General features: G+C 35.1%; 1 long non-coding RNA gene across 1 annotated transcript in view; it reads left to right on the top strand.

Moving 5' to 3' along the window:
• The window catches only part of LOC112672163 (uncharacterized), a 37986-nt gene that overhangs the window by 15609 nt on the left and 9433 nt on the right, over positions 1-12944 (top strand). Inside the window, exon 2 of the long non-coding RNA XR_003144076.3 lies at positions 6288-6342. This is a non-coding gene — a long non-coding RNA (uncharacterized LOC112672163). The remainder of the gene's footprint in view (positions 1-6287; positions 6343-12944) is intronic.

Raw genomic sequence — 12944 nt, 5'->3', positions numbered from 1 at the left:
AGTCCATGGGGAAATGCAATTCTAGCAGTTGGCTGATGGACAGAGGAGAACAAAATGAATTTTACATTTCAGAGGAACAAAAAAAGAAAAGCAGCTTAAAGTCAAGAGCATTTATTGGTATAAAGTCACATGCATAAAGCTAGATTGCTGGAACTGACTTAAGGCCTTTCTCTTCTCTGGAGGCTCTTTACCTTCAATTCTTCACTTTCTGTCTCAAAAAAACTAGCTCCCAATTGTCAGGTGTGAGAAATTCTCACTAGCCCAGATTTCTACCTTTTTACCCCATTTCCTTTTCACTTAATTCTCCTAAGCAAATTCCCTTTATTGTTATTCCTGCAATTTAATAATGTCTGTGAGATGTTCTTTAGAATGTATATTACTTGAAGGAGGCAGAACTAGAATTAAATGTAATACTAGCATTAGCTGTCCTAGTGAATGATTACGCTTCCTGTATGGCCAGTTTTGTAGACGCGCAATTCAATTTAACAGTGCCAAAGGAACGTACTGTTTGTATAGGTATTGAGTGAAGTGATCATTTCATTTTTACCACAAAGCCTGAAATATTTCATCCCTGTGGGTGAGTTCTAATAAACCTAAATGTTCTGTACCATCTTCCTATTCCCACTAAAATGTAAAAGTCTTCTAAAAGAAAATGAGCTTTTCTCTCTCTTTGTAGTTTTTTTCTTTTGGAGTCCAGGATCACTGGCAGATATTCTTGAGCTTATGTTGTCTTACATAGTTCACTTTTAAATTGTTTTTTAACTTACTTTTCAATTAAATCGTAAACTACTTGTTGATAGAAATTTTATGTATTCCTCATAGCGCCTTTTAGTATAAGCTAGATTAATAACCGTTAAGTGGATTATACTTAAATTCTATTGTCTTATTCTTCTTCCAACTTGGACTGCAGTTCTCTTTCAGGTTGCTCATGTCCTCATCTCCATTTATAGTGCTTTACAAAAAATCAGATGGGCGAACATAGGGGTAATATGTAGTTTTCTTCCCTCAACTATAATCCTGTTCTGTAATTATTAGTTCTGATCATATAACATGTAATTGGCTGATGGATCAGTATTATATTTTTGAACCTGTCAAATTATTTTATTTTCACAGATAATAAACTTTGTATATAACGAGACTTCAAAAACACTTAAGGAATATTGTGTATAATACATTATCATATTAAAAAAACAATATTTTACCAACATGAAATTTCAACCTTGATGTGTTCTTGTGACAATTCACTACTCTTGATTATCTTTTTATTGACAAGGTTTACAGTAAAGATTATCTGTTTAAAATCCATGATTTGGCATGTATTATAGGATAAAAAATGATGAAAAAAGTAGTTCAGTAAGAGTCCCAATGTCAGAAGCAGCTTTTCAAATACTCAGAAGGAGTTCAGATATGTCATGGGAGATGTGGTAATGCAGTAGATATTATAACTTAGCAACATAAGATCACAAATCTAACAGTATTTCCCCATTAGTACAAATAATAAGATGGGATGAGCTTGCAACAAACTTTGAATAAATGAGAAAGGACTATATACTCACTGAAGAAAATGTTTGATAAGAACAGCATTTCTGTTAAAAAATACTGTTTAATTCTATGACTATGTGACCATTTAATTTGGATACCAAATTCCATTAATTTATAGTTTATATTTTATTATTCTGGTAACCTACCATGATAAAAATAGGGATGCAAGGCACCAGTCTTGTTTTTGACATCTTGACAAAGAGGTTCTAGAATAGAACCATTTGGTACAATTCTGTACAAATCTACTTCTACCATTCATTTCCCACTAATTCTATACAGGTCACACGAGTGCATGAGTATTCCACTAAACATAGCACCCTTCCCCCAAAGAAAAATCCAATCTGAAAATTATGTAAAACTGGAGCAGTGAGAGCCAGAGTCTATAGTCTACCACTTACTAAAGCAAAAGCTCCTCGGAGGTGATTAGGAAAAAATAAATTTTTATGTTATTAATATTTGTACTTCCATCCTGCCCTTCTAGCATCTACTACCTATTAGTGCTCATTATAGAGTAGATGTATAGGGGCATCTGGGCTCAGTGGTTGAACATCTACATTAGGCCCAGGTCATGATCCCGGGGTCTTGGGATTGAGTCCTGTATTAGGCTTCTTGCAGGGAGCCTGCTTCTCCCTCTGCCTATGTCTCTGCCTCTCTGTGTCTCACATAAATAAATAAATAAATAAATAAATAAATAAATAAATAAATAAATAAAATTAAAAAAAAAGAGATGTATAAATTAAGGAATAATTGATCTTGGGAAAATAAATTTTCTTCCCAAGGTTTAATACAACCTTAACTAGAAGAATAAATCTCAAAAAAGGCAAGAAGGATCATTTGTCTTCGATTTTTTTGGTATGACAAGAGGTCATAGAACAGATCCACAAAAATTAGAAGATGTTATACTAGAAAAGCTTTATACACATCTTAACTGACATTCTGTAAGCACTGTTTTCCAAGGCAACTGAAAATCAAACTCTGATACAAAATCACAACACCTCACTCACAAAATTCAGCATCAAATTACCAAATAAGCACAATGTTTGTCTCTACATGCCTGGCTGACAATATGGCAAGCAGGAAACTGCCCAGGGGGAAGATTCTGAGGTCTCTCCAAATGACACCAACACTGGACTGAATCACCTCCTCTATTATTGTTGATTAAATGATCTATAAAGGTGTGGGTTTTGCCTCCAGGTCTCTCTTAATTCAATAAGTATTAATTGTGTTTTTATGATGTTCTAACACATATGAAACTGTAGGAATTTCAAAGGTGACTAGGACATGATTCTACTTTAAGATAACTCAAAATATAGTGAAAAAGACATGCGCACAACTATCTGTAATGTAATTTGATCAATTTGTGAGATTAAATGTCTGATGATTTGGTTTCCAAGACTATGAAATACTAGTGAGGACTGATTCAATGATCAAGACAGGGCTGAGGGTAGGCACCATGACTTAGCATCAACTGGCCATGGTGGGAAAAATCCTGAGGGTGATAAACTGATAGCGAATCAATGGTAAGAAAGCTCTGCTAAGATAATCCAACAAATTTGTAGTTTTGGCTGTGATATTCTATATTTACATTCTTATTGAAATTAAACTGCTAAAAGCTGTGAAATAAAAAGAAACCAGAAAGTTGAGCTCCTTGAAAACATTTTGGACGGTCACACCCTGTTCTCAAATTCAAAAAATCAACTTCTTTCTGAATCCTGAGGGAGAGGGCTTTAAGTAGTTGTCCTAAGTAATAGAAATTGTCCACTTTTTGTCCTGCTTATGGAAGTTAGAGAGAGCTGTATTTTAAAGACAAAAGGACAAAATTAGAGCAATATATTCATCCTCTTTTTGAGTGTAAAGCCCCTAAGATTTGCAAAGAGTCTGTTATTGTATGAGACATTTGTCAGCCATGGCATCCTAATGCAGACTAGAGAACAGTATGTTAAAAAGAGAATATGAGAGAGAAGATCTTCCTGTGATAAAGACTTTTTTTTTTTTTTTTTTTTGCATTTTGTTATCAATTCAGAGGCAAAGAAATGAGAGTGGCAGGTTACAGTTAATGAAATCAAGGCCATGGTTTGGTTAATAAATAAGCAATTATAGAAAAAAATTGGACAATTACCTAAAGGAAATATATGTAGTGATAGTTTATTGAGCAATATTATTTTGATATAATGTTATTTAGTTTTAATGCTTGATTTCTAAATTTTTAAGAGTTACTTGGAAGATCATAAGAATCCCAGATACTTAGAATTTAATACCACTTGGACTTTATGACCCAGCTCAAAGCGACTGTGACAGAAGGGAATACTGTAGAGAATCTGTGGCAGGCCCTAAAAAGACAATCACAAGAGTAACCTTGAGGGTTTTAAAGCAAAGTCATGCCTGCTTCTTCAAATAACTAGTTGCTTTCAATAAATCACTCCTGGCTTAGAAGTGAGGCTGCATGGTGCAATGAGGAGTTAAGTGTGTAATCCTTGGAGTCAGATTCTCTGAGTTTGAATCCTAGATCTCTCCCTTAATAGCTGTATGACCACCCACATGATACTTAAACCATGCCATATTTTGTGCCTGAAAAATAGGGAAAATAATAGCACTAGCTTCATAGTGTCACTGTGATGGTTTAAGTAATTAATATACATAAAGTGTTTGTGAAAGTGTCTGACAAGTAGTACAATACCATATTCATATTTTCTATTATTACAACTGGATCCTGGTAGAAACTCCATGTCTGCCCTTGGGGCACCAAATGCTCATGAGACCAGAGCTCTGTGACATAACGTGTATTATTTGATTCTCTAAATGCTAAAACATGCTCAACCATACCCCCATCATCAAATGGCTATGATTCATACCCAGTCAGGCTCAATTTAGGCCTCAAGAAGGCACCACAAAGTGTTATGAACAGATGATTAATATTACCAGCGCACCCACTCGGCTTGTCATTTCTTCCTTCACTTTTTTAAGTTCCTTAAAACTAGTGAACTAGGAAAAGCATATCTGAACCAGAAAAGCATATCTGAATGGTTCCACATGATATTCTCCCTAGGTGGAAGTGGAAGACTGCAACACATAAGATTGTTCTTTGCCAAAGGTTGGTCAGGGACTTGGAAATAATGAGATTGAAGCTTTGAAAAAAAAATTCTTCAAAAGTCACTTGGTAATAAGTTCCTTAGAATGGGTATAGAATGTAAGGATATGTATATCCCATGTGAATGTTCATCAAAGAATACCAGCTGCAGAAGAGACTCTCAACAGTCGGGTAGATAGATGATCTATTCCTGGATGTAAATCTCTTTAAATGGACACTCTTGTCCTTGGTTCAAAAGCTCATAAATAAAGTGGTCATGATGGTTGAAATCTAAGTTTACAAGTGCTTGATGAAATGGACTTCTTTATAACATAGCTGATCGGACCACTATTACTGTTCAATGCCCGCTCTACCAAAGTTAGAGATCAGTGTAGATGGAATCAAGACTCAAGGGGACCTGGTCATAAGTTCATTATTTTTTTTGAGTCTATCAAGAAAACTTGTTCTTCCTGGGCTAGATACTTCTTATGGATATGTATACACTTTCCTTGCCTACCATACTCTGCCAGCAATGATTCTGCAGTGTTAGGGTATTTAAAAGCATCCTGTATCTGGCCAGGGAATTTAACAGGAAAAGTAGTAAGGAGTGGGTTTATACCCACGGCATTCACAAACCTTAGCATATAGTCAATCATTCAGACATCACAGACCTTATGAAAAGTGGAAATGGCTTATAGAAGATCCACTCATGGTGATAGCTATGAAAGCACCTTGAAAGGTTGGTTTTGGTTCCTCTGAAACCAGTATATGCTGTTAATTAAGGATCAGTATACATTTTATGTTGACTCAATCTCTACCAAAGGAGACCACTAAAAATGAGAAATTAGAAAGCTTTGATGGTGAGCAAATTCTTAATTCTGGTGACAATTACAATTATCTCATATATGATATAGCATTGTTTTTCAAAGTGTGTTTCATTGATCATTATCTCCCCAGGATAAGTTCATAAACACTCTATCATCAAGTTATTTTGGAAAATTTGAGACTTAATAAGTTAAAAACTTCCTTTATTATAAAATGTGTTAGAACATATAATATGGCAGCCTGCTTTATGAATTTTCAAAGGTGTAGTATGTATTAGCAGCATACTCCAAATTTATTTGATCATGGAACCCTATTTTTTTCTGAACTTTTATTTTATTATTGTGTTACAGGGAAACATTCAATGGAAAATTTGAGGGGATGTTTTAAATAATGGTATCTGGGTAGGAATCAAGTAAGTGGTGAGGAGAAAATTATGGCTATTATATCTACAAAGAAATTGTAAACACTGTAATAAAAGAGCCCTGGACAAAAAGGTTTGTTAGAGTTGGTTTAAACATACTATTTGGCCAAATTCTTTAGCTTTGGGAAAGCCAGTATTTAGATGTGACAAATTATCAACCAAGAGTAGTTGTATTCCCACAGTCTCAGTACCTCCATTTACACTATTAAAATCAAAGTCGTGAGAAATATGCTATATGCTGGATTTATAGGCATTTACTCAACGATATTTAACAGTTTTTAAGAAATTACTGGAGGCCTCTTCTCTCTTTTAGTCAAGAATATATGTAATTATTTTTTGTAAAAATTAGAAAATATTTAGTCAACAGATTTGACAAATACAGTAAAGATATGAACATCTGCAATGTGAAGACACATTTGTTTTTATTTTCAGAACATTCTGAAACGAGGAGATGGAATTCAATTCTCAGAACTTGACAAGCTACCAGGTAAAGAAATGGAATTGTCGATCTTCAAACTGTGACAAAAGATACAAAAGGAACTAATTGAACAATCCTGCTTGATTGGCTTATTTTTATATTTTTCACGCTAGAGAAAAAACTAGAGGAGACTAAGTGATAGACACAAAATGTTACGTACAAATGAACAAGTACTTTCAAATCCATGTGTTGATGGGACATTTCATTTCTGTCTTCAGAAGAAGATCATTAAACACTTAATAGTGCTATTTTGGAACTCATAAAACCTGACATCTTAAACAAGTCATGCTTGTATCGCTTGTTCTGTGATGAAAGTATCACCTATTTTCTATTTCCATTTTTTCTCTTCTTTGCTTAAAAAGTATTTCTTTCCAAGATCTGTTGGTGCTCTTTTATAACATTTTTTTTTTATTGGTGTTCAATTTACTAACATACAGAATAACACCCAGTGCCCGTCACCCATTCACTCCCACCCCCCGCCCTCCTCCCCTTCTACCACCCCTAGTTCGTTTCCCAGAGTTGGTGCTCTTTTAAAAGCTAAATTACATACTCTCTAGGTTCAGTTTTCCCAACTGGATATGAACATAAACTTTCAAACAGGAAAACAGTTATTTCACATACCAGTATCCTTGCTGGGCATGATTAGTCCATGATTAGTCCCTGGAATCTCTAGTGCTGATACTTTACTCAACTTTTCAGACAATTTACAAAGTGTCCATTTGTAAGTGGTTAAGCAACCATTTTGGATCATACTTAGCTAAAACTGATCAATTTGTTTTCTCAATGCATAAAGCATAGTAAAAGGAGAAAACATAGAGCTTCCTTTTAAAGGGTAGCTTTGTATGCGCTCCACCACAGAAAACCATGCCATCACCTCTTCCTTGAAGATGTTATAGTAGGCCACGCCAGGAATTTTAACCAAGAGAAAGTGATTCATGTACCCAGGCTATAATCAGCACTTTATAAATTAGGCTTTCATCTCCCCTGGTTCTACGAACACCATTTTCTATTTAATTTATTATAATTAAGAATCAAATAAAAGGAGCTGAGGAGAGAATGAGATGAAAAATAAGTAAATTATACAAAATGATTTTTAACACATTATTTTATTTTATATTGTCTCCGCACACTTGTTTTATTTTATATTATTTCTGTATTCTGATAGGTCTGGCCAAGTTAGTGACAGTTTTAGATTTCTTCCCCTCTGTGTTACATAGCTTTCTAGGTTCCATTCTACAGCATTTATCACATTGTAGTGGAGACATCTGTATACTTTCCTGACTCTCCACTGGACTGTGAACTCTTTGAAAGGAGGACTCTAATGCATCTTTTTTATGTCTTCAATACAAAATGCTGGATGAATACATGAATGAACGAGTAAATGGAATTTTCTTTACTGTACTAGATACTAAGAAAAAGTGGCTAAAAAGCAAGCTCAGCTCTCCAAGACCTTATAATCCACTATGAAGGACAGGTATTAAGAAATAATTACTGAAATATAATTTTATTAATACAGCTATGCACATAGAAGAACAGGAAAGGGATTGCTTGTAAAGTCTTTGGAAGGAAGGTCTGGGGAGAGGCCCTATTAAAGATTGCTCAAGTGGGTCTTGAGAGATGAAGGAGAGACTGTGGGAAGAAAGAACACTCTAATTAAAGGAGAAAACATGAACAACACCATGAAGATGAGAAGTGGTGTGCCGAATGTGGCAAATAACAAGCAGTTCACATTTAATGGAACATAAGGGGAAGAGATGGACAGGTGGACCAGGATGAGCTCTTGATCAGGAGGTTTAGGTGATGGAAACCCTTGTAAAGCTTTAAGCTGGGCAGTGGCATGGTCAGATATATGTTTGAGTGGGACAAAGTTAAGTAAGGGATAAGAAGCTATTCTACTAGTCCAGATAAGAGATACAGATGGGCTGAACTAGGATGGACATAGGAAAGAAGAAGAGAAAAGCCTTATAAAGGTACAATGCCTTTCTTTCCTCTGTAACACATAGCCTTCTAGCTATTATTTTATAATACTTAGCACATTGCATCAGAATCAACCACATTTAATTGAAGTCAATTTTGAAATTCAATGAGGTGTGGGATATATATGAATGGTGGAAGTCAAGACTATGTCCTAGGTTTCTAACTTGATCAACTGGGATGACAGTGATGTTCAGATAGAAAATACAGAGATTAGTAGATTTGGATAAAGGATAGGACTTAGAATGAGATGCTAACTGATTCATTTCTAGACATGCTGAGTTTGCAATTTCTGTAACATATTAAGGTAAACATGTACCACAGAGAGTTGATTGTGAAGCTAGGAATGAATGTGAAGTGCAACCAAGACATCTAGAATTAAGATAAAAATATAAGCAGTAGTTAGATGTTGAAATTATAGCAGATGAGAAGATACAAGAAGAGGGTATAGAAAAAGAGGGTGAGTAGTCTGAGGAGATAGCCTGATAAAACAGCTCTAGTTAATGGTGAACACAAGGAGAGTTTGTGAAGAAGATATGGTAGGACATAGTAAGTATACATGATATGGTAAGACATACATAATTACGACATGATAAGGGTAAGATATACTATAGAATCAGAAGAGTTTGGTACCAAGAACCCAAAGGGATAGACAATTTTAATAATCAGGAATAACAAATGGTGTCAATTAAACTCCAATAATGGCATCTTTAAAAATGTGCCCTAGATTTGGCAGGTTGGGAACCAGTGGTGACCTTCCCCAAAAATAATGTCAGTAGAGACAAGGGCCAAGTTGCCAATGTATAACAAAGATTCTTGGAGGTTCTTACTATACTCGAGGACAACAAAGCCTCAAGACGGACTGCAGCATAAGTCCTGCTTACATTCATTCATTCATTCATTTATTTATTTACTGACTCTTCAACTTCACTAACTCAACAAATTTTTTCTCCACATAACATGAATATAAGAATGGATCTATATTCATTAGAACACATTTTAAGAAAGATGGGTTAAAAAGAAGAAAATATAAAATCTGTAAATAAACTGTAAATTAAGAAAAAGAAAGATGGGTTAACAGGACATTTGGGTGGCTCAGCAGTTGAGCGTCTGTCTTTGGCTCAGGTTGTGATCCCAGAGTCCTAGGATCTAGTCTCACATCAGGCTTCCTGCAACGGAGCCTGCTTCTCCCTCTGCCTGTGTCTCTGCCTCTCTCGATCTGTGTCTCTCATGAATAAATAAATAAAATATTAAAAAAAAGAAATATGGGTTAAAACTATACATATTTAACCATTTAAAAAAGACAAAGTGATGTATTGAAAGAAATAATCTGAAAGGGAGAACAGTAGAGGTTTTTAAATAAGGAATAAATCATTTCTCAAAATTCAGAAGTGATGATTTCTAAATCTCCTCAATTTTTATGGGAATACCAGTATGTCCTGACATTTGGTTCAGCTGTATATAGAAAACATATGCAACAAAGAGGAGTAAAATACTTTTGCTTTTAGGGGGATTTTTAGATTTGCTTATCTAGATTTGAACAGAAATTAAATAACTCCTTAATATATTGTTCTCAGCTAGAGACCAGTGAAAATACAGATGTAAGAGGAGCAAAAACACTTGATCTAGCATTCACAGCCTCCTGCAACTTGTCAGAAACAACAATTTTTTAAAAATAAAATCTCTTTCACTGAATTGGCAAGTGCAATACTGTCCAGCAGCCAGGCATCTGTGCATTTAGAGTCCATTACAGTGGAATTTTCACTATGAAGTAGGTGGCACAGAGGCACTTTTTTATATCATAATACATTAACAAGTAAAAGAAGCTAACAATAATATTGGCTAGTTTTCACCTCTTCTTTTTCTTTTGTTTTCAATTATGAGTTCATTTATGTGTTTGTGAGAGAAAGGAAGTCATTTTTTGTTTTTCTTCTTTGGGAACAAAATAATTTGCTCATAAGCCAATAGGAAAATGTAAGAGACCAGAGAAAAATCAGTGATATTAGATATGCCTCCACCACAGTGAATTTATCATCAAATGAGGTATTTTTTAACATACACAGATATTACAGATTCTCCATATACATCACCAATGCTCATTTTATTTCAAGGAATTTGACTCTACATAATTTGCTATCAGTAGCTTTGGAAGAGACTAGAGAACCTGTGAACAAAAACTAAGCAATTCTCCTCACTCAAATGCATTATCTCTTTTCTGGATGCTAATTGAACCCATCCTCATTCACTGGTTTCATAATTAAAACCAGGAACACAACCAAAAGATCAGGTAACTAGTGTGACATAATATTAACTCTGGAATGAAGTATTGGATTTTTGACGATTATGGAAAATCACCCTTATGTTACTTATTTCTTTACCTAACACTACTAAAGAGTTCCTTTATAAAAAGCAAGAATGAGTGGCAATTAAAAATCGGTTAATCCATGTATAAAATCTACTGATCACTTAACCTATGCAGATCACTCACTAGGTTCTACGGAATAAAGAAATAATTTCATTGTCTTCGCCAGCAAGATCTAGAAATCAAATCAAGGCATTAATACACAGATATGCATTTTGGGAGTCAATTCTAAAACTGCATTTTCTCTGAAGCTCCATAAATGTCAAGTATCACTAAAGAACATTGACGCTGTCATATTTTCTTTCTTCCTGCAATAGCTAGCTCTAACCTAAGTCAAATTTTTTTTTCAGTGATACCATTTAATCATAATGGGATAAAGGGCAAGGGAAAGACAAACAAAAATGCATTTACTTTAATGAAAAAAGAAAAAAGAAACCTTGTTATTTTCTTAATGGTAATAGCAGTAGAAATGACAATGGTAATAAAAATGTTATCATTTCTTAAGTACTTATTATCAGTCAGGAAGGAGACTTGGTGCTTTACAAACTTTAATTCATTTAAGCCTGCCAAGAACTGTTTCAGACAGAAAAATCCACATTTTACTAACAAAGGGAAGCAAAGATAATAATTATTAGGCAACTAGTCCAAAAGTATAAAGTTGGGAAATAGGGAAGCTGGGGCCCAAACCCACATTCTTAAATATTACACTTCATTATATATACCTATGTATGCCTCTCTATACTTTTAAAAAATCCAAGTAACATATTTAAATACACCTCTAAGCTGTCTTATGTCAACCGAATCCTGTAATGAGTGATATCTCTGTCAATGGTCAAAGTCATCAATAAAATCGAATCATGTTACTTGCTGCAACATTACATTTCCCAAAGGTGGCCAAACCAATACACTCCACCAAAAAAACCCCCTCTTTTTAAAATGCAATGTTAACTAATTTTCATTGAGGAGTGGTCTTTCTCTTCCTTGAATATGGCCAAGTCTGTAACTATGGCACAAGTGACTCTATGTGACTTCTGAGGCTAAAAGATTAAAGGTTACTAGGCTTCCACCTGATTCTCATGAGATCCCATCCTCGGAACACAGCTGCCATACTATGGAGAAGTCAAGAAGCCACATGGAAAGGCCATGTGTAGATGGTCTGGACACAGTTCTAGCTGAGGTGACAGCTGTCTTCCAGCATCAGACAAGTGAATGAGCAAGCTTTTAGATGACTCCATTCCCCAGCATTTGAGCTTCTCCCAGTGATGTCTTGTGGAGCTGAGACAAGCTGTGCCCACTGAGCCCTGTTCAAATGTCAAGTCAGTGAATAAAATAAATAAATGTCATTATTTTTAGCCACTAAGTTTTAGGTCAGTAAACAGCAATATAGCCAGAGCATCTAATTTCAGCATAAAGATAGCTATGTTATCAACTCTGAGATAACACATGTAAAATCGTATTTTAAAGAGCTAAACAAATTACATGATTATCACTGTTTTTATTTGTTGTTAAAATCACTTCAAATGGTTAAACTTTTTCTAACACCTTCTACTCTTGCTACTAAAAATATGGTCCATGGACCAGCAGCATGAGTGTCACCTGTCAAATAGAAATGCAGAACCTGAGGTCCCACCCTAGACCTGCCGAATCAGAATCTGCACCTTAACAATATCCCTGGGAGATTTTATGCATATTAAACTTTGAGAAGCACTAATACAGACCTCCTGAGCAGGTCCTTGATGGCGCAGGGTATGTCTATGATCAATCATATGGATTGGTTAGCCTGAGGGAGTCACTACTCCTGTGGATAGACACTAGCTCCTCATCTTCTATAGAAAGAAATGTAATGTTGAACCAGGAAGAAACCCTCTGCATTTTCATGGGGAAATTCATGAGAAATAAAAACCTTCAAAAGCTGTCTCTCTTTTAAGATGAGCGGAAGGCTGACAGAGGCGACCCAGCATGATCTGACAGATGGTGTATGTCAGATGGATGAGTGGAAAAGAAGAAAGAGAGCCTTTCAAAGTATCTGATTGTAGTTTTAGCTAAAAGCTGCCTTTAAGCCAATTTTCCAGAGTCCGGTAGCTTCCAAATGTTTTGGATCAAGGGTCCACTATTCCAGTATTTTGCAGGTAATTGGCTAGCTGCATTACCAATTACCTACATAGGTAAAAGTGAGCTTCCCTGTCTGTGCTTTTCCTTAATTAAAATTGCTGGTTTGAGGAACAAATATGTCATTAATGTGGTTCTGTGAGATCAGAGCCTTTTCAATTATAAT

This window comes from Canis lupus, chromosome 10 (genome assembly GCF_003254725.2).
Source record: "Canis lupus dingo isolate Sandy chromosome 10, ASM325472v2, whole genome shotgun sequence".
Taxonomy (NCBI): Eukaryota; Metazoa; Chordata; class Mammalia; order Carnivora; family Canidae; genus Canis; species Canis lupus.
Note: the sequence above shows the minus strand (reverse complement) of the source record. Positions and strands in the feature narration are given on the sequence as shown.